General features: G+C 40.6%; 1 protein-coding gene and 1 pseudogene across 8 annotated transcripts in view; one reads left to right on the top strand and one right to left on the bottom strand.

The window, feature by feature from the left end:
- The window catches only part of phactr4a (phosphatase and actin regulator 4a), a 136,037-nt gene that overhangs the window by 92,913 nt on the left and 24,970 nt on the right, over positions 1 to 18,154 (top strand). For 2 of the 7 annotated variants that reach the window (XR_014533929.1, XM_083543239.1), the window contains exon 1: positions 12,867 to 13,261. The exons of 1 other annotated variant lie outside the window; for it this stretch is intronic. The gene's annotated coding sequence lies outside the window, so the exon portion shown is untranslated. Of the gene's footprint in view, positions 1 to 11,307; positions 11,435 to 11,541; positions 11,630 to 12,858; positions 13,262 to 13,417; positions 13,863 to 18,154 lie in introns of those variants that run through there. 4 more of the 7 variants (XM_083543243.1, XM_083543240.1, XM_083543242.1 and 1 more) reach the window with 4 other exon arrangements.
- LOC310728241 (putative nuclease HARBI1) lies at positions 8,149 to 10,052 on the bottom strand (annotated as a pseudogene). Its single transcript has one exon. The product of its transcript is annotated as a putative nuclease HARBI1 (transcript).

Here is an 18,154-nt window from a genome sequence, read left to right on the forward strand (position 1 = left end):
TTTTATTATTATTATTATTATTATTATTATTATTATTATTATTATTATTATTATTATTATTATTATTTAATGTATGATTTTGTGAACTGAACAAAATGCAGAGCAAAAGAAATGAGGATCACTGCTGAATGTTGAAATACAGTGTTGTGGTGATCTGCAGAACATCATATCCTCCTAACAGAAAGCTGTACATATGTACAATTATATAAATGAATGTAAAAAGAGACAAAACACTGCTTTTATTTTAAACCTTGTGTATTATTAAGACTCGTATTAAATAGATGGAGCTGCAGGCGGGATTAAAAAACATTTCCTTTCATATTCAGAAGTACCCAAGTTTAGTTCTACGTCATCACCACCCGTTTCATTCGGCAGGACCACTGTAGACTGTCAGGAACCTGAAATGGTTTAATTACGCTGGTATTTGTGCTATTGTAAGACCATGAGCCAGCTGTTTGTCATCTCCCTCGTACTGACAGCGTCAGGCATGAACACGTGCATGTGTCACGCATTCAGACGCTCGAATGCCTTATTCACCTGTCAGTCAGTAAACATACACACTGCCTTTGCTTTCATGTCACGAAATCTTTGGTCTGTCTCACGAGCTGTGTCAATCAAATCTGTCTGTGCGGTAAGGTCGTCTTCAAGGTCATCATGGTGCTAGTGGGTTTGTAGAATCAGTGTACAGCAGAGAATGTCTGTCCCTGACCTGTGGCTGCACGAGTGTTTATGACATCATGCCATCGAAATGTCTCGCAGCTGTAAAGCGACAGCAGCTGAAGAGAAAATATAGAATATTCATGACCTCACAATGGAGTAGGAATACCAGTCAATATGTGCTCATAGGATAGCAGGCTAGATGAGAGTCCAAGAACAAATAAGGATGGAATGACTTTCGGCTTATTCAGAGGACTGGATTACTCTTTGTTCACACAAGAATACATAAAAAAAAAAATTATACTTCAAATAAAATAATTTTAATTGCAATCAAAACAAAGTCAAATAGTATTTAGCCAGATAAATACTAATTTAATTGTATTGCAACCATTTAAAACTTTAAATAGTGCAGCTATTAAATATTCAATATATTAAATATATTTTTTAAAACTGAAAAAGAAAAATCTATAAAAAGCTCAGATTTTGGAGTCCACTGCATGGTACAATTATCCAGCTGCTTATTTCTGATCCTATCAATAAGCCACTGGAATTTACAAAATATCCCCAAAACATCAGTTCTGCACAGTGATATTTTACACTGGAATCAGGTGTTTGTAATGTCGTCAGTCTCTCGGTGAAAAACACCATCGATTGGTCCTTGGTGAAGTTCAGTTCAGTTACCATTCAAACAAGCGCAGCTCATAAACCCATAAACTCCAGTGAGGCTCAATGATTCACACAAAATCTCTCATCGCTCTCGTTCCTTTACACTTCTGCAGTCTTTATCAGGCTACATGAGGCCCCATGCAGCGCTTTATCTCCACGTTCCATCAGTCTGAGACAGTGATGTAATCCAGAGCACCGTCCTGCAGGCACGTCCTCGCTGTACCAGCACAGGTTCACGTGCACGTGCTACAATAATCATCATCATCATCTGCATTCTCTGAGATGCCACACAGGTAGCAGAAGGACTTTCCTGTCTCAGAGATCAGTATAATGTGTGAGATGAAAAACTTCACAGGGTCAACACGTGCAAAAGATGCACTCTGATACCCCGTCTGTCGTCTAGTAATAAACTGTATATAAAACCACTTATCATTTATAGCTACGAGAAAAACAATCAACTAAAAAAAAAGCAACGAATCCTGAAAGACTTCACTACATGTATCTGAAGGTTGTTAGTTTGCTTTAACTTCTCAGGCAGCCAGAGAACAACATCATCAGCTGTTCTGTTCCTGGACACCAGAATTTTATCCATCATTTCATCCATTGGCTCAGTGTTTGGTCACCAGGACCATCGTATCATCCACCTTTTTAAACCCAGTGAGCCGTAGCACCAGCGTCGGTGTGGATGTTATTAAATGTGCCCCTTTTCCAGTGTGAGCTCAACATCAGCTCTTTATTTGAGTTTGACATAAAAACTTTTTCTTCACAAACACTGGTCTACAGGAAGGTCCGATAAAAACTCAAATATAAAAGCTGAGCTGAAAAAGTAACTGCAGTGATGTGTGTAAATATCAGGTGGAAAGAGTAATAAAATATTTATATATAATTATTATAAAACTGAATTATTACTGAAATACAAGTAAAGTGTAAAAATCTTCTCTAAAATACTTTTTCAATACAATACTTTTTGTGTGTCTGTGTGTGTATGTGTGTGTGTGTGTTTGTGTTTATGTGTGTGTGTGTGTGTGTGTGTGTGTGTGTGTTTGAAAGTGTCGTGTTTTGTGTGTGTGTGTGTGTGTGTGTGTGTGTGTGTGTGTGTGTGTGTGTGTGTGTGTGTGAATGTGTGTGTGTGTGTGTCGTGTTTTGTGTTAGCAGGTCATGTGTGGTTCTCCGTGTGTGTGTGTGTGTGTGTGTGTGTGTGTGTGTGTGTGAATTTGTGTGTATGTGTGGTGTTTTGTGTTAGCAGGTCATGTGTGGTTCTCTGTGTGTGTGTGTGTGTGTGTGTGTGTGTGTGTGTGTGTGTGTGTGTGTGTGTGTGTCGTGTTTTGTGTTAGCAGGTCATGTGTGGTTCTCTGTGTGTGTGTGTGTGTGTGTGTGTGTGTGTGTGTGTGTGTGTGTGTGTGTGTGTGTGTGTGTGTGTGTCGTGTTTTGTGTGTGTGTGTGTGTCGTGTTTTGTGTGTGTGTGTGTGTGTGTGTGTGTGTGTGTGTGTGTGTGTGTGTGTGAGACTGTGTCGTGTTTTGTGTGTGTGTGTGTGTGTGTGTGTGTGTGTGTGTGTGTGTGTGTGTGTGTGTGTGTGTGTGAATGTGTGTGTATGTGTCGTGTTTTGTGTTAGCAGGTCATGTGTGGTTCTGTGGTTCTGTGTGTGTGTGTGTGTGTGTGTGTGTGTGTGTGTGTGTGTGTGTGTGTGTGTGTGTGTGTGTGAATGTGTGAATGTGTGTGTATGTGTCATGTTTTGTGTTAGCAGGTCATGTGTGGTTCTCTGTGTGTGTGTGTGTGTGTGTGTGTGTGTGTGTGTGTGTGTGTGTGTGTGTGTGTGTGTGTGTGTGTGTGTGAATGTGTGTGTATGTGTCGTGTTTTGTGTTAGCAGGTCTTATGTGGTTCTCTGTGTGTGTGTGTAAATGTGTGTGTGTGTGTGTGTGTGTGTGTGTGTGTGTGTGTGTGTGTGTGTGTGTGTGTGTCGTGTTTTGTGTTAGCAGGTCTTGTGAGGTTCTCTGTGTGTGTGTGTGTGTGTGTGTGTGTGTGTGTGTGTGTGTGTGTGTGTGTGTGTGTGTGTGTGTGTGTGTGTGTGTGTGTGTGTGTGTGTGTGTGTGTGAAAGTGTGTGTGTGAATGTGTGGTGTTTTGTGTTAGCAGGTCACGTGTGGTTCTCAGAGTGAACAGTGACTTAACGCAGTGGTTCTCTGTCGTCAGTCTCGTTGCTTCATCTGTATCTCCATCCCACGCGTTTAAAGAGCAGCAGTGTTCCTCCTTCTCTAAAGCGTAATCAGCACTGTTCACTCTTTCCTCGTGTAAAGCGTCTTATCACTGCGAGTGGGTGAATAATCTCTGCACTGAAAGGTCACAGTGTGGTCAAAAATAAACAATTCTATTGTGGTGATTTTTCCTTTTTAAATGTAGTTGGTTTTTTCCATTATTGTTGTCTCAGGTTCACTCCTTTACATCAGATAGTGTAAAAATAAAACCTGACTCTGGACATGATGCTCATCTCAGGGTGGTTTGATGAGACAGAGAGTTCAAGGTCCATGATGTAATCCTGAGCTCAGTCTATATTCTGAAGAACCTGTACCTCCTTCGGGTTTGTTCTTCCTATCTCCACACACCACGTGCATGCACAGTAAATGGATCGGCTCTGCTAATATACATCTTGATGTGAATTGTGTGGATCTTCTCAATCCCACTGAACATCTTTAAATCCCATGTAGATGTTGGTGGTTTAGCAGTCGCAGGTGAAGCTGTATGTGTTTGTGTAATTGGAATCAGTCCAAACAGGAGAAAATCACAGCAAGGTCAAATGTCTGAGAGATTTTCTTTGATAACTTCCTTCCTGTTTAAAGTAAATGTAAGAAGGACGAGAATTGTAGGCGGCAGACGTTCTGCACTGACGCCATTAGGGTCGAGTTCTACTCGTGTGTAATAATTATGAAGTGAAAAAAACCTGGACTGAATATAAAACACTATCTGCTGTTTCTCCATGAAGAATGGAAATAGTTTTGAGAGACAAAAGCGTATGCACAGGAGGTTCAGTCTTCCTCAGGTCAGACTCCCATGTGGATCTAAATGTACAGGAGATCATTTGACACACAGCTTTTGTTAAAACACATTCCTTTGTGAATAAGTGAAAGAGAAGGTGTTTTAGGAGCCTTGTGATGTTCCAAATAACCCACATCGCTCCGACTCAAAGGAATGCATTGTTTACACTAAACAGTTCCCTGATAAGGCTGGAATGATTCTTCAACAATACACCTCAACGTTCAGACCAGGAATGTGCACCAGATGCAGGTGATATAATTCTCTTTGTCTTTCTGCATAAAAATGAAGCTGTAATTTAGACTGGAAATGATGTAGAAACTGATAAAGCTGCAGATTCACCGGCAATTATTCCCTCATCAAAATAAAACAAATCTGACGTAAGAAAAATCATAAAAATAGCAACTTTATAACCAAATATAACCTCCATGAGCTGAAAAGGATTCTCTTTTTCTTCCATATTCACCTCCTGAGACTCCACATAGCACTGATTCCACACACTTCACACTGATCCTGTTTTGATTGCTCCTCGTTCTTCATGACACTGTTTAAGGTTCTAAGAAATCTGGATCGTTCCAGTAACAGGAGCAGCAGAAATGGAAAAGATTTCATAAACCTCATTTACACACACACATCTCGACGTTCACAATGGCACAATTCTTTTCTTTTTTATAAACTTTTCCTTTTTCAGTTGATTTTTTCTGTGGGTTCCTGTGAAGGAGCTGCAGGAACTCCAGTTACACAACAGTAATTAAACATCTGACCAATCAGATTCAAGAACTCAACCAGACTTTAGTATAAAACATTAAACCAAAAACCAATCAGGCTTCAAGGTCGAGTCATAAACATGTCATGTTCCTCAAAGTGTTCCTGAACAGTGTGGATGTAGAGGAAACTTCATCCTGCTGAAAGAGAACACTATGAAGAAGAAGAAGAGGAGGAAGAAGAAGAAGAAAAAGAGGAAGAGGAAGAAGAAGAAGAAGAAGAAGAAGAAGAAGAGGAAATCTTTTCATCTCTCACATTTTTTACATTGAAGTCTAAAGACAAAAAAGTTTACATTTTACATTCATATAAAAGACACTATTTTTAGCAAAAGCACAATTTTAAAGCTAAAAAAAATTCCTTTATTTCCTTTATGTAGAAATGAAGTGAAATTGATCTCTGTGTGTGTTTATTTTTCCTCCATTCATCAGAATCACACGAAATCTCTGCATCAACGAGTTCATCATTTGTTTCTTGTGAATATAAAAACGTATTGGTAGTTTAATGGTTTGAGTAAATATTCAATTTTTTATGCTTTGCTTCCTTTTTATTTCATTCTCACACTTGGTGTTTTTTTAATTGTTTCTGGTGAATTTTTTCTTGTTTAATAAATGAATACACCTGCTGCGGCTCATTCAACACACGGCAATGAAGGAATCTGATATCCTGGATAACTGAACTTTAAATCTGTACACAGGAATTTCTGCAGCCGTCAAACACAAAACGTGGCATTTTAATGGAATATTTATAGTCAGACACCAGTGGGAGGAAACCGACTGAACGGTAGAAACTTTTTTTTCTATTTGTTCAGGTCCTTTATAAGGGAAAAAACGGTGTTCCTTAAGAGTTCTTATCCTTAAGATCCTTAAAACAAAGGGGTTACACTCTGAACTTTCTCACGTGTAAATAATCATGCATTGTACATGCCTGGGGCAGAAAAACGTGCCAAAATGCACAGTATAAAGGAATGAAACAGATGCACTCCTGAGACTCTCCTGTGTCTCCATTCACTCGTTTACTTTTGCTGGAAAGGAAAGAAATGGAGGAATTCACTTCTATAGTATTCTAACATCATGAGCACGATTCAGATGTAAAATTCTCCATGTCTGGTTTCACATCATTTTTCACCTCCTCATTTACTGTATGAAGATCATCACCAGTGAATGAAACAACACTGACTCTTCTTCCTGTAAAAAGCTCTCCTCAAGGTTCCTCATAAGACTTCAACATTCGCACAAAACAAAGGAAAATCTCTTCCATACGAACCTACTCGCTTCACTGTCAACTTTTGATCCGAATCGGATCCCATAAAGCAATTCAAATGCAATTAAATATAATTTAAATATTTTTTGTAACCAGTTCAACCAGTCTGTGTGGAGTTTTTGTACATGTTCTCCCAATGTTTATAAAGGATCCCTCCGGGTTCACTGGTTTCTTCCCTCCTCTCAGAAATATGTCAGTAGGTGGATTAGGAAAGACATTACATAAGATGTGTGTGTGTGTGTGTGTGTGTGTGTGTGTGTGTGTGTGTGTGTGTGTGTGTGTGTGTGTGTGTGTGTGTGTGTGTGTCTGATTTACTTTTGTTTAAAATTAATTAGAAAAAGCATGAGTTTATTTCTCAGCTACTACTGCCCTCTAGTGGCTAAAAACAGTTAAAGCAAAACTAAAGAAAAACAGCGCATCAGTTGGACATAAATTAAAGATTAATGTAATAAATAATATTGTATAGTGTTTGTTTTGATGTCCAGCAGAAATCAGAATCTCTCTTGTTCATTGGTCTCAGAATATGTCCTCTATTCCGACCTGAGAGACAAGGAACAACACATAATTGTATTAACAGAAAAAAAGACGTTTCATATAAAATCATGTATTTAAAACTTTAATAACTAATAAAAAAGACGATCTGTTTCATTAACAGGAAAAATATCTTCCAGTCACACATGCTAGCATTCAGATGAGGTTGTGGAGAGATGAGGTTGGAGGTGAGATGAGGTTGTGGAGAGATGAGGTTGTGGAGAGATGAGGTTGTGGAGAGATGAGGTTGGAGGTGAGATGAGGTTGTGGAGAGATGAGGTTGTGGAGAGATGAGGTTGTGGAGAGATGAGGTTGTGGAGAGATGAGGTTGGAGGTGAGATGAGGTTGTGGAGAGATGAGGTTGGAGGTGAGATGAGGCTGTGGAGAGATGAGGTTGGAGGTGAGATGAGGTTGGAGGTGAGATGAGGTTGGAGGTGAGATGAGGGTTAGGTTTGGAAAGATGTGGAGAGATGAGGTTGTGGAGAGATGAGGTTGGAGGTGAGATGAGGTTGTGGAGCGATGAGGTTGGAGGTAAGATGAGGTTGTGGAGGGATGAGGTTGGAGGTGAGATGAGGTTGTGGAGAGATGAGGTTGGAGGTGGATTTTACCTGTAACTGAATGCAACTGTGGCTTCTTTTGAATTTATTAACGCTCACGGTGCAATAACACACTTTTCACATAGAACGAAATGAACACACTCTCCACCAGGTGGCAGACGCGACTTAATCACAGGAGAGAATGTGGCGTACTGGGGCTTAGACACAAACAAAGGAATAAACGAACACACAAACAAACAAACAACCCAGTTATATTGCACCCTGTTGTCCCACACTTCTCCAGGTGATCTGCTACACACCAGGTGATCTGCCACACACCAGGTGATCTGCTACACACCAGGTGATCTGCCACACACCAGGTGATCTGACACACACCAGGTGATCTGCTACACACCAGGGCCCGGTTTTTCAAAAGTAATCCACTAGGATTTTGGATAACGGATTGGATCAAATCTTGAAAATGGGTTTTTCAAAAGAAAAAATGGATTACATAATCGGATTAGATCATGTAATTAAGTTAGTTTGGGTTTTTCAGAACTTTTTTGTAGGATTTGGATCACTTTGATCCAAAAAATCTGGATTAAGGGTGGATTCAGCATGGATTCCATGCCCAAAATGTAATGAAAACTTTAAAAATGTATCAAATAATACTATATTTGGATCATGCAGTATCTTACAAGATTTATTCATAAGGTTTTAATTTTATTTGTTCATCCGTCAGGCTACAGTGATTAGGTAGGCTTTAACGTATTCAGCCTTTCAGTATAGGCCTACAGCAAAGTAGAAAGAGTTTGGCCTCATACAATAATCCCCCAAACAGCTGTCAAAATTGACAAAAAACAATAAATTTTATTCTGTCACTAATTGATATATATATATATATATATTCATCACAATCGAAAATATTTTTGTTTTTAGAATATTTATTAGTGATGCATGCAATGATTACAGAATAACCCTAAAAATGCAAAGAATGAAAATCACTGATTTTTGAAATCCAAAACAATTCCAAATCAGAAATAGTGTCCAACTATTGCGTCCCTTGTTGCACGTCCTGTTTGCTCGTTCTGGCAGAATGCAGGAGGTTGGTTAGGGTCTCCAAGGGGCTCAGGTGCATCATTGTCAGCACAGAGAGGGACATTACGCTTAGTAGCGATGTTGTGCAGGACAATACAGGCAAGGGTTATGTTGCATGCTTTCTGTGGTTCCGCTTTCAGGTAGTTAGGGCATGCAAAGCGCCTCTTAAGAGCTCCATTTAAACGCTCAATTGCACATCTTGCTCTGCAATGAGCAGTGTTGAAGGGTGCCTGCGCCGGTGTATTTGCTGTTGGAAAAGGAGTCATCAGCCATGGTAGGAGTGGGTAGGCACTGTCTCCTAATATTATGCCATCCGGTCGGTTGGTTTGGAGGTCTCTATATAGAGCGCTCTCCCTCAGGATGCGTGCATCATGGACAGACCCAGGCCACTTGACAACGCAGTTGGTGATGATGAGGTCAGCATCACACAAGTTGGACATTGATGCTGTGCCTCCCCTTTCTGTTTATAAACTCCCATTCATTCTCACGAGGTGCTTGTATATGCACATGTGTGCAGTCGATTGCTCCAATAGTATTGGGCATATTCCCCAAAAGAAAAAAGCTGCGCTTGGCCTGGGCAATCTGGTTGTCCTTTGGAAAAGAGCAATGGGAGAGCAATGAGGATCTGGTCTTCCACAGACAGACCGTGACTTCTTTGGGTTCTGTGTTGAAGTTTTGGCCTGAGAAGGTTCACAAGGTACTCTATATCAGCCTTCCCAAAGCGAAACCGGACATACAGCTCCTCAGTGGTGTATTGCTCCAGTGGCTTGGTACGTTCAACATACACCCTTTGACGGTATCCTCTCCTGGCAAAGTGGTGGTGGCGGTGGACAACACCTGCCATTTCACAGTCTCTCTGTGAATCCTCTGAGAAAGGCTGATTTATATGGCTGTGTAGTTGGTCTTTTCAGACACACCTATTACAACTGATTAGTTTTGGCTTGTGTTCAATTGAGGCAATTGGACCCTAAGCCTATAATTGATGAACAATGTTCACTATAGTAAAGCAACGGAACCATGGACTCAAGAAGCTGTAACTTCACTGCTGCTGAAACCAATGCACTACTAGAGGGTGTTCGGTGCCATTATGGAACAATAGTGGGAAGTTTTAATTCTGCTAAGGATACCAACAAAAAGAAAAATGATGTTTGGATTTTAATCACAGAAAATGTGAATGCCATAGGGTCTGGCCAGAGGAGGACCACAGACCAAATCAAATTGCGGTGGAAGAATCTTAAGGCTAGGGCAAAAAAGGACCATGCTGAAGCCAAAAACCCACAAACAGGCAACAAGCCATTTAAGAGGGGAGATTACACAGATGTGGTCCTCGACATCATTGGAGGTGAGAAGTCGCAAGCTCTCCATGGTATTCAAGGTGTTGTAGGGAATGGCGAGCGTTGGATTGAGGAGGAGGAGGAGAATCTGCCAGTTCCTCCTGAGGCTGATCCAGAGAGCGTATTTATATTAAATCTCAGCTCTGTTCCTGAGGAAGAAGCTGGATCCTCATTGGTTGAGCCAGTGGTAGTTGCTACAGGATCTCAGAGCAAAGGCTTGAAGCGCCTTTCATCAAACAAAGATGATGATTACAAGGCACTTCTGCAAAAAGAGACTGAAAGGGCAGAAGCACAGCTTCATCTGGCAGAGGAACAACTGACTCTGACCAAACTGCAGCAAACCAAGGCCAGACTTGAGAGACTAAAGGCTACGCTCAGACAAGCTGGTCTCTCCACATCAGATGAGGAAGTATGAAATTATTGTGGAGTATTTGACATTAAGTCTTTTTTTTTTTTTATATTCAATATATCTATATTTGAAACTTGTTATAAATATCCTCAATGTACAGTGTTTGTGTTGTAGGTCTCAGATGAGCGGACTGCTGGAAGAGGATGGGGTGGGGTTTTCATTTCATTTCAAATAATAATAAAATTATTTTGACCCCACACTGGCTATTCTACTTGTTGCTCTTTACATAACTATAGTTCTACATTGTGATTTCCTATCCTGTTTGAGCACTGGTTATCCAGATTTGGTGATCCTGAAAAGTTCCTATCCGGATCAGATTGATCCAATCCGATGTTGCTTTGAAAAACTGGCTCAAGAAGTAAACTGGATTACGTGATCATGGATCGCAAAAAAAGGATTACTAAATCCAGATAAATTTTATCCGGATTAAACCTTTTGAAAAACCGGGCCCAGGTGATCTGCTATCAGTGTTGGACAGTAAAGAAGTAAATGTGATTTATTTCTGTTCTGTAGATTGTTCGCGTTTCTGTACTTTTACTTTACTACATTTTAAATATTTTATTTTTTACTCAACTACGTTTTGTGAAATCAGTCGTTCAATCCACAAATCAGGGTTTTGAACAACATACAGTTCAGCATCAGTTCAACATCAGCAGAACATTTACAGAGGAAGAAATGATGAAGAAACTCCAGACCTGAACTCACCACCACACACGTGACCTCATTTACACGTTTTTATTGAAGTAGTTGAAAAACAGGGTTTTGGGTTCATGATAATTGTAACAGAAATCAATCAGAGTTTGAGTCATTAATATCATTCTATTAATAGATCAGTGTGCTGAGAGTCACATTCGAGTCTTTACACAGAAACTGAGGTGATTAAGTGAAGAATCTTGTGATAAAAATGATCACAGGAACATTAGAGTTATAATAAATCACTACTTTGAAAACTTTAGTACATTTGAAAGTAAAAACTTTTGTACTTTTACTCAAGTGACACTTGACACACACACACACACACACACACACACACACACACACACACACACACACACACACACCCCCTACAGGTGATTTACTCCACAGCAGAGGATAGGATTTAGAAGCGATCTGGCAACCCGCCCGGCGGCTCTGTGTCTGTGAGAGGTGAAGGTAAAGTCTAATTCTTTTTCTGATAAATCTGATTAGTATCTGATGTTCAGCACCAGACTCCATATCCTCTCAGTTTATCTGTTCTAAACTTCTGGATCTTCGCACAGATCAGTGCAGTAGGTTTCCTGAGTGGATCCGGAGCCGGAACCGGTCCCCGGTGGATGGAAGCGCCTCCTGACCGCATAGTGTGAGCAGGTGAGTCTGAGAAGATTCTTCTGCTTCCAGAACATCGTGATTTCTGTAGTTTCTCCACACCACCCCACACCACACTACACCACACCACCGCCCCTCCAGGACACTAACACACGGGTTTTTCACGGAACCTGGAGATCTGACCGCAACCTGTTGCTCAGAGGAGCTTATTTGCTAAGCTACTGTATCGCTAACAGGAACTTCATGTGGAGCTTCACTTCACAGACACAGAGCTTCAGATCTGCTGTGAGCGGGGTTTCGTGGTAGTGGTGGTGCTGGTGCTGGTGGTGGTGGTGGTGGACACTGAGGTGGGAATCTCACAGTGAGTGGTGTTTAGATCGCTGACTAACAGGAGACCCGAGTGCTGGTGTAGGACAGGTGAAGAGCTAGCTGTTAGCATGTTAGCCTCTTTCTTTCTTTCTTTCTTTCTTTCTTTCTTTCTTTCTTTCTTTCTTTCTTTCTTTCTTTCTTTCTTTCTTTCTTTCTTCGCGTCTTTTCTCCTTTAAACTTTAATATCATCTACTACTACTACTACTACTACTACTACTAATAATAATAATAATAATAGATTCAGGTGTGATGTGGACAGGTGAGGGGACAGAAACACTACACACCGGATATTTACCTCTTTACCCCACTGAGTCTCACACACACACACACACACACACACACACACATACATATATATATATATATATATATATATATATATATATATATATATATATATATATATATATATATTTATTCATTCATTTATTTATTTATTTATTTATTTCTGTTTATTATTCTATTTGTATGTAAAAAGTATTTGACTGCATGTGCTGCTCTGTATGAATGTGTACGTGATCAGTGATTAATATATAAGAATATTTGTGATCTGTTATTAGTGGTAATAGTGGTGACACACTGTGTGTGTGTGTGTGTGTGTGTGTGTGTGTGTGTGTGTGTGTGTGTGTGTGTGTGTGTGTGTGTGTGTTTCCTATAAATAAATAGGTGAGTGGTGATAGTGTAGAGCAGAAGGTGTACCAGCTGATGATGTGGTGGTGATGTGTTGTGGTGTTGGTGGAACATGAACACGTCTCTGTCAGGTTTGATTTTGTCCCACTGAGAAACTTATTTGTGGTAGAATAAGCTTCTCAGTGGGACAAAATCAAACCTGACAGAGACGTGTTTATGTCTTATTTGTGGTAGAATACAGTGCAGTGTGGAACCTCAGGCTGTGTGTAATTATAAAGCAGAACCTCTCAGACTGATCTGAATCCATGCTGTAATACACCTCCTGTACTGTGGTTGATAAAAGACATGTTCTGGAGGAATATCTGGAAGCTGGAGATCGTGAGATCATGTTGAGAACGTCTGAAGTCTGTTGTTTTTCCCGGTGTGATTGTGATCGAGATTGTACTTTGGGTTGAAACCAAATCCCTCCTCCCACTCTGCACATTCCTGTACATTCTTCATGTGTGAGCAGCGAGTCAGGACAAGTGGCGCTGCGATGGTGTGATCTGCACTTTTGTAATTGCAGGAACACGGAGCCCAGCCTTTGCTTTTAACACACATGCTAGAGACATGTCCCACATTCTCCCAGAGTCTGGATAAGGACAGATTTCTACGTGGTGAGAAGCTGCAGCGGAGGTAGGCTTGTGTGTGTGTGTGTGTGTGTGTGTGTGTGTGTGTGTGTGTGTGTGTGTGTGTGTGTGTGTGTGTGTGTGTGTGTGATAGCTTGTGGAGGAGTTGTGAGTGAGAGACGACTCGGGGACATTCGGTATCAGTGTATCTGCACCGTCTGGCTTATCGTGTTTATACCGGTCTGGGCAGGAAGTGGCTGCATTTCCACACTACGTTCCCAGAACCTTGGAATAGTTTTCAACAAACAGAAACTCTGCAGAAGAAAAGTTAATGATTACAGAACTCTGTATTCTACAGGATCTGTAGCGACTTCACTGAAGATCCTGTTCAGACGTTTAATAAGCTACGAATAAAACAAAACAAACAAATTCGCACGTCTCGCATCGTGTCCTGGGGGTGCTTTTACTTTTACAGCCTACACGTTCACTGCCCTCTGGGTTCCACACTTTACACTCCTCAGCAGGTTCCTTCGTGTTTGCGCTGTGCTCCAAGTGTTTGGAGATCGAGTGCAGTAGAAAGCTTTGTTTTGGGCTCCAGTTTGAGGAGACGGAGGAGATGATCAGACCTTCATGAGCTGCTCTTTTCCACATTCTTCAAGTAATTGCAGGTGAATTCACACATTAATGATTGCTGTATAAATTCAAGCAGTAATAAATATGTAGTCACATGAGCAGTACTTGTGATTGATCATCATCATCATCATCATCATCATCATCATGCTCGAATCTTTACTGTCGCTTCAGATCACGTGTAAAGAGTGAGTGAGTGTGTTTTCAGAGCGAGACACTCCCTGAGTCGTTATTACCCTGGGTGCGTTCTCGCTCGTAGGGAATTTTAGCACTTCAGAATATGAAGCGTCTGTGGAGAGCGAGGTCTTCTGGAGCGTTTATATCACAGGAACGCTTTAGATCATAACTACAACAACATGGTTCAGTTGTGCAGAAACGTAACACCTTGTACATCAGGAGCAGATTCCTGCAACATGGTGTTGGGATGCTTTTCTGCTCATCACAGGCGTAAGGAGTGTTAGTTAAGATCTTCAATCTTCTGGCCTTCTACCCTGACCTGACCTTTCATCAGCGCTCACACGAGTCTGTTCCTTGTGTAAATCTGAAATCAGCAGTTTCTGGATACTCAAACCAGCCCACGTGGTGTCAGCTGGTGACATCACACCACGCTTAGTCACAGAGATGACATTTTTCTCCAGTCCTGTGTTTGCTGAAGCTCTTCAGCTTTATCTGCAAACAATCTGCACACATTGCGACTTCTCTACACACCATGTTCCGGCCTCCAACCTCACCACCAAGATGGTGCAGAGATGTTCCCCTCCACCAGTTTGCAGGATCCGGAGAATTTATTTCATTCATTTCATTATCCTAAAACGTTCTGCTCGGATCAGGAGAGAGAGAGATGCAGCTTTGTTTTCACAACATATGACCATGTGAACACTACAAACATCCAAACATCTGCCAAAGCTTTCAGAGTCTCGCTCGGTGGTTGTGCGAGGATGTGGAAGAAGACCTCAGGTGAACTCCCTAAGAGCTTCAGGTGAGACTGGAAGCAAACGGAGCTGATGGAAAAAAACCCACAGTCACATGGTACAGAAACGTGAAGCATTTTATATGCAGGAAAAACCGCTCAGTGAGACGTCCATCAGGAGAGAGATGACCTGGATCACCTTCTCTGCATCATCATCAGCATCGTGTTTATGAGCAACACGACAAAAGGTTCCCTGAAGAACCTATCAGACAGAAGAGATGGTGTGCTGGTGTTCTCTCCTTCCCTGTAAGGACTCTGTATGGCCAAAACTATTAGGACGGTCAACTTTTCCAGCCATATGTGGTTCTTCTCCAAAGCTGGAGGCACACAATTGTGGTCATGACATTGTTCTTCCTGTTGAACTTTGAGATCCAAACCTGTTCCAGCATGTTGTTGACTGTTCCTGTGGTAACGGTTTGGAGAAGAGCCGCATGTGTGTCCCAATACTTTTGGCCACGGCATGTAGCTAAACGGGGACGAGATTTTATCTGGGATCCTCAAACCCGAAGTGTTTCATCCTCAGCTGTAAAACACCAGGATTGCTTTGAAAAACTTGACTTTAGTTCTCCTGTTTCTTCACGTCTCGTCTCTGATGGACTTTTAATCAGTTCTTCTGCCGTTTCTAAGCGGTTTTCACTTCAGTCTCAGTAGAGATGAGAAGTGCATGTTTGTTGAAGGAACAAAGCCATGAAGCTCTCGTGTTTCGTGAGATAAACGCTGCTACTGCACTCGGGTTATGAGCAAATCTGCTGCTTTGTTGCAGGTCTTGTGTACTTTCACCTGAGCTACGGTATGTAAATACTCCACAGCAGGCTCAGGTCACTGCACCAAACCTGTCGATCCTGCTTCGCACACACACACACACACACACACACACACACACACACACACACACACACACACACTCCATCTCCATGTCCTGCTCTGTTTGTGTTGTTGTGTAATCAGTGTTACAGAGTGTGTAATCTGCAGCACACAGGGAACGTCCTCAACAAGCTTTATGCACATCATTACAGTCCAGTGTGTACGGGTGTGTGTGTGTGTGTGCGGGGATGTGTGCGCGTGTGCGTGCGTGTGTGCATGTGTGTGCGTTCATGTGTGTGTGTGTGTGTGTGTCTGTGTGTGTTGCTCTGCCTGCAGGGCGGAATAAACACAAGTGCATTGTGGGAACTTGACTTATTACACAAGATTACACAGGAGTGTGTGTATCTGCAAGTTTTTGTGCAGATGTAGCACTATTGCTAGTGTGTGTGTTACCTTAGTCATCAATATAAAGTTTCTAAACATTCATAATGAGTTCTTTAGTTTATTCTGAGCATTTCAACTGCTCAAATAAATACACATGTAAGCCCATTCCAGCAGGACTGTTTCAAGATCAATCTTTTCACTCTAAAGGGCATCTGAGGAACTTTTACAGGTTATTGCAAACATTGGCAGTTTCTCAGGAAGTCAACACGACACACTAATTGTGGGGAGTGTAAACTTTTGGACCGGATGATCTGTGTACATTCTTATTATTTGACCTTCTGGGAAATATTTAAATGCTGTGCTGTCTCTGGAAGGCAATGCTAAATAAAAACAGTAAGTTCATAGATCCAAGGAACAGGAGAAACAAGGAACTGGAGAACCAGGGAACTGGAGAACCAGGGAACTGGAGAACCAGGGAACAGGAGAACCAGGGAACAGGAGAAACAAGGAACTGGAGAACCAGGGAACAGGAGAAACAAGGAAATGGAGAACCAGGGAACAGGAGAAACAAGGAATTGGAGAACCAGGGAACAGGAGAAAAAGGAACTGGAGAACCATGGAACAGGAGAAACAAGGAAGAGGAGAACTGAGGAATTTGAGAACTTGGTAACAAGAATAACAAGCAACAGGTAAACAGGAGAACCAAGGAACAGGAGAACTAGGGAACAGAAGAGCTGAGGAACATGGGACTAGGGCTAGAACTTTATTTGGAATGAGTGTCACGTTTATTTTGGAATCAGGTTTCAAACTTGCATTCCAATGTTCAGCTTAATTACTGTGCCCATCTGAGCCCAGGACACACACTGCTCTGTCTCCACTGTGTGAGTGAGTCATGGATAAAGTTCTCAGGGTGTGGCACAGCGCTATTCACACACTGCTTTCAAACTGAAGACCTCAGAAACCTGTACATATCTGACCATAAAGGGGGTGCAGTCCCTCTTCACAGCTGTTCATCTTTACATTTTCAACTTCATCAGATCTCAGATCAGGAACGATGAGACATTAGGAACCGAATTAACAGTAATAATAGTGTATATGTAAAAGTGGTGTTTATGGTAGTAATAGTTGTGTTAGTATTAGCAGTAATAGTTGTTAGTGTTAGTAGTAATAGTTGTTAGTATTAGTAGTAATAGTTGTTAGTATTAGTAGTAATAGTTGTGTTAGTATTAGTAGTAATAGTTGTTAGTGTTAGTAGTAAAAGTTGTTAGTAATAGTTTTTAGTATTAGTTGTGTTAGTATTAGCAGTAATAGTTGTTAGTATTAGCAGTAATAGTTGTTAGTGCTAGTAGTAATAGTTGTTAGTATTAGTATTATTAGTTGTGTTAGTATTAGTAGTAATAGTTGTTAGTATTAGTAGTAATAGTTGTTAGTATTAGCAGTAATAGTTGTTAGTATTAGTAGTAATAGTTGTTAGTATTAGTATTGATAGTTGTTAGTGCTAGTAGTAATAGTTGTTAGTGTTAGTAATAATAGTTGTGTTAGTGTTAGTAGTAATAGTTGTTAGTGTTTTTAGTAATAGTTGTTAGTGCTAGTAGTAATAGTTGTTAGTGCTAGTAGTAATAGTTGTTAGTGCTAGTAGTAATAGTTGTTAGTATTAGTAGTAATAGTTGTTAGTGTTAGTAGTAATAGTTGTTAGTGTTGGTAGTAATAGTTGTTAGTATTAATAGTAAAAGTTGTGTTAATATTATTAGTAATAGTTGTGGTAGTATTAGTAGTAATAGTTGTGGTAGTATCAGTAGTAATAGTTGTGGTAGTATCAGTAGTAATAGGTGGTAGTGTTAGTAGTAATAGTTGATAGTATTAGTAGTAATAGTTGTGTTAGTATTAGTAGTAATAGTTGTTAGTGTTAGTAGTAATAGTTGTTAGTATTAGTAGTAATAGTTGTTAGTGTTAGTAGTAATAGTTGTTAGTATTAGTAGTAATAGTTGTGGTGGTATTAGTAGTAATAGTTGTTAGTGTTAGTAGTAATAGTTGTTAGTATTAGTAGTAATAGTTGTTAGTATTAGTAGTAATAGTTGTGTTGGTATTAGTAGTAATAGTTGTTAGTATTAGTAGTAATAGTTGTGTTGGTATTAGTAGTAGTAGTTGTTAGTGTTAGTAGTAATAGTTGTT

This window comes from Silurus aristotelis, assembly GCF_946808225.1.
Source record: "Silurus aristotelis genome assembly, chromosome: 6".
In the NCBI taxonomy this organism is placed as follows: Eukaryota; Metazoa; Chordata; class Actinopteri; order Siluriformes; family Siluridae; genus Silurus; species Silurus aristotelis.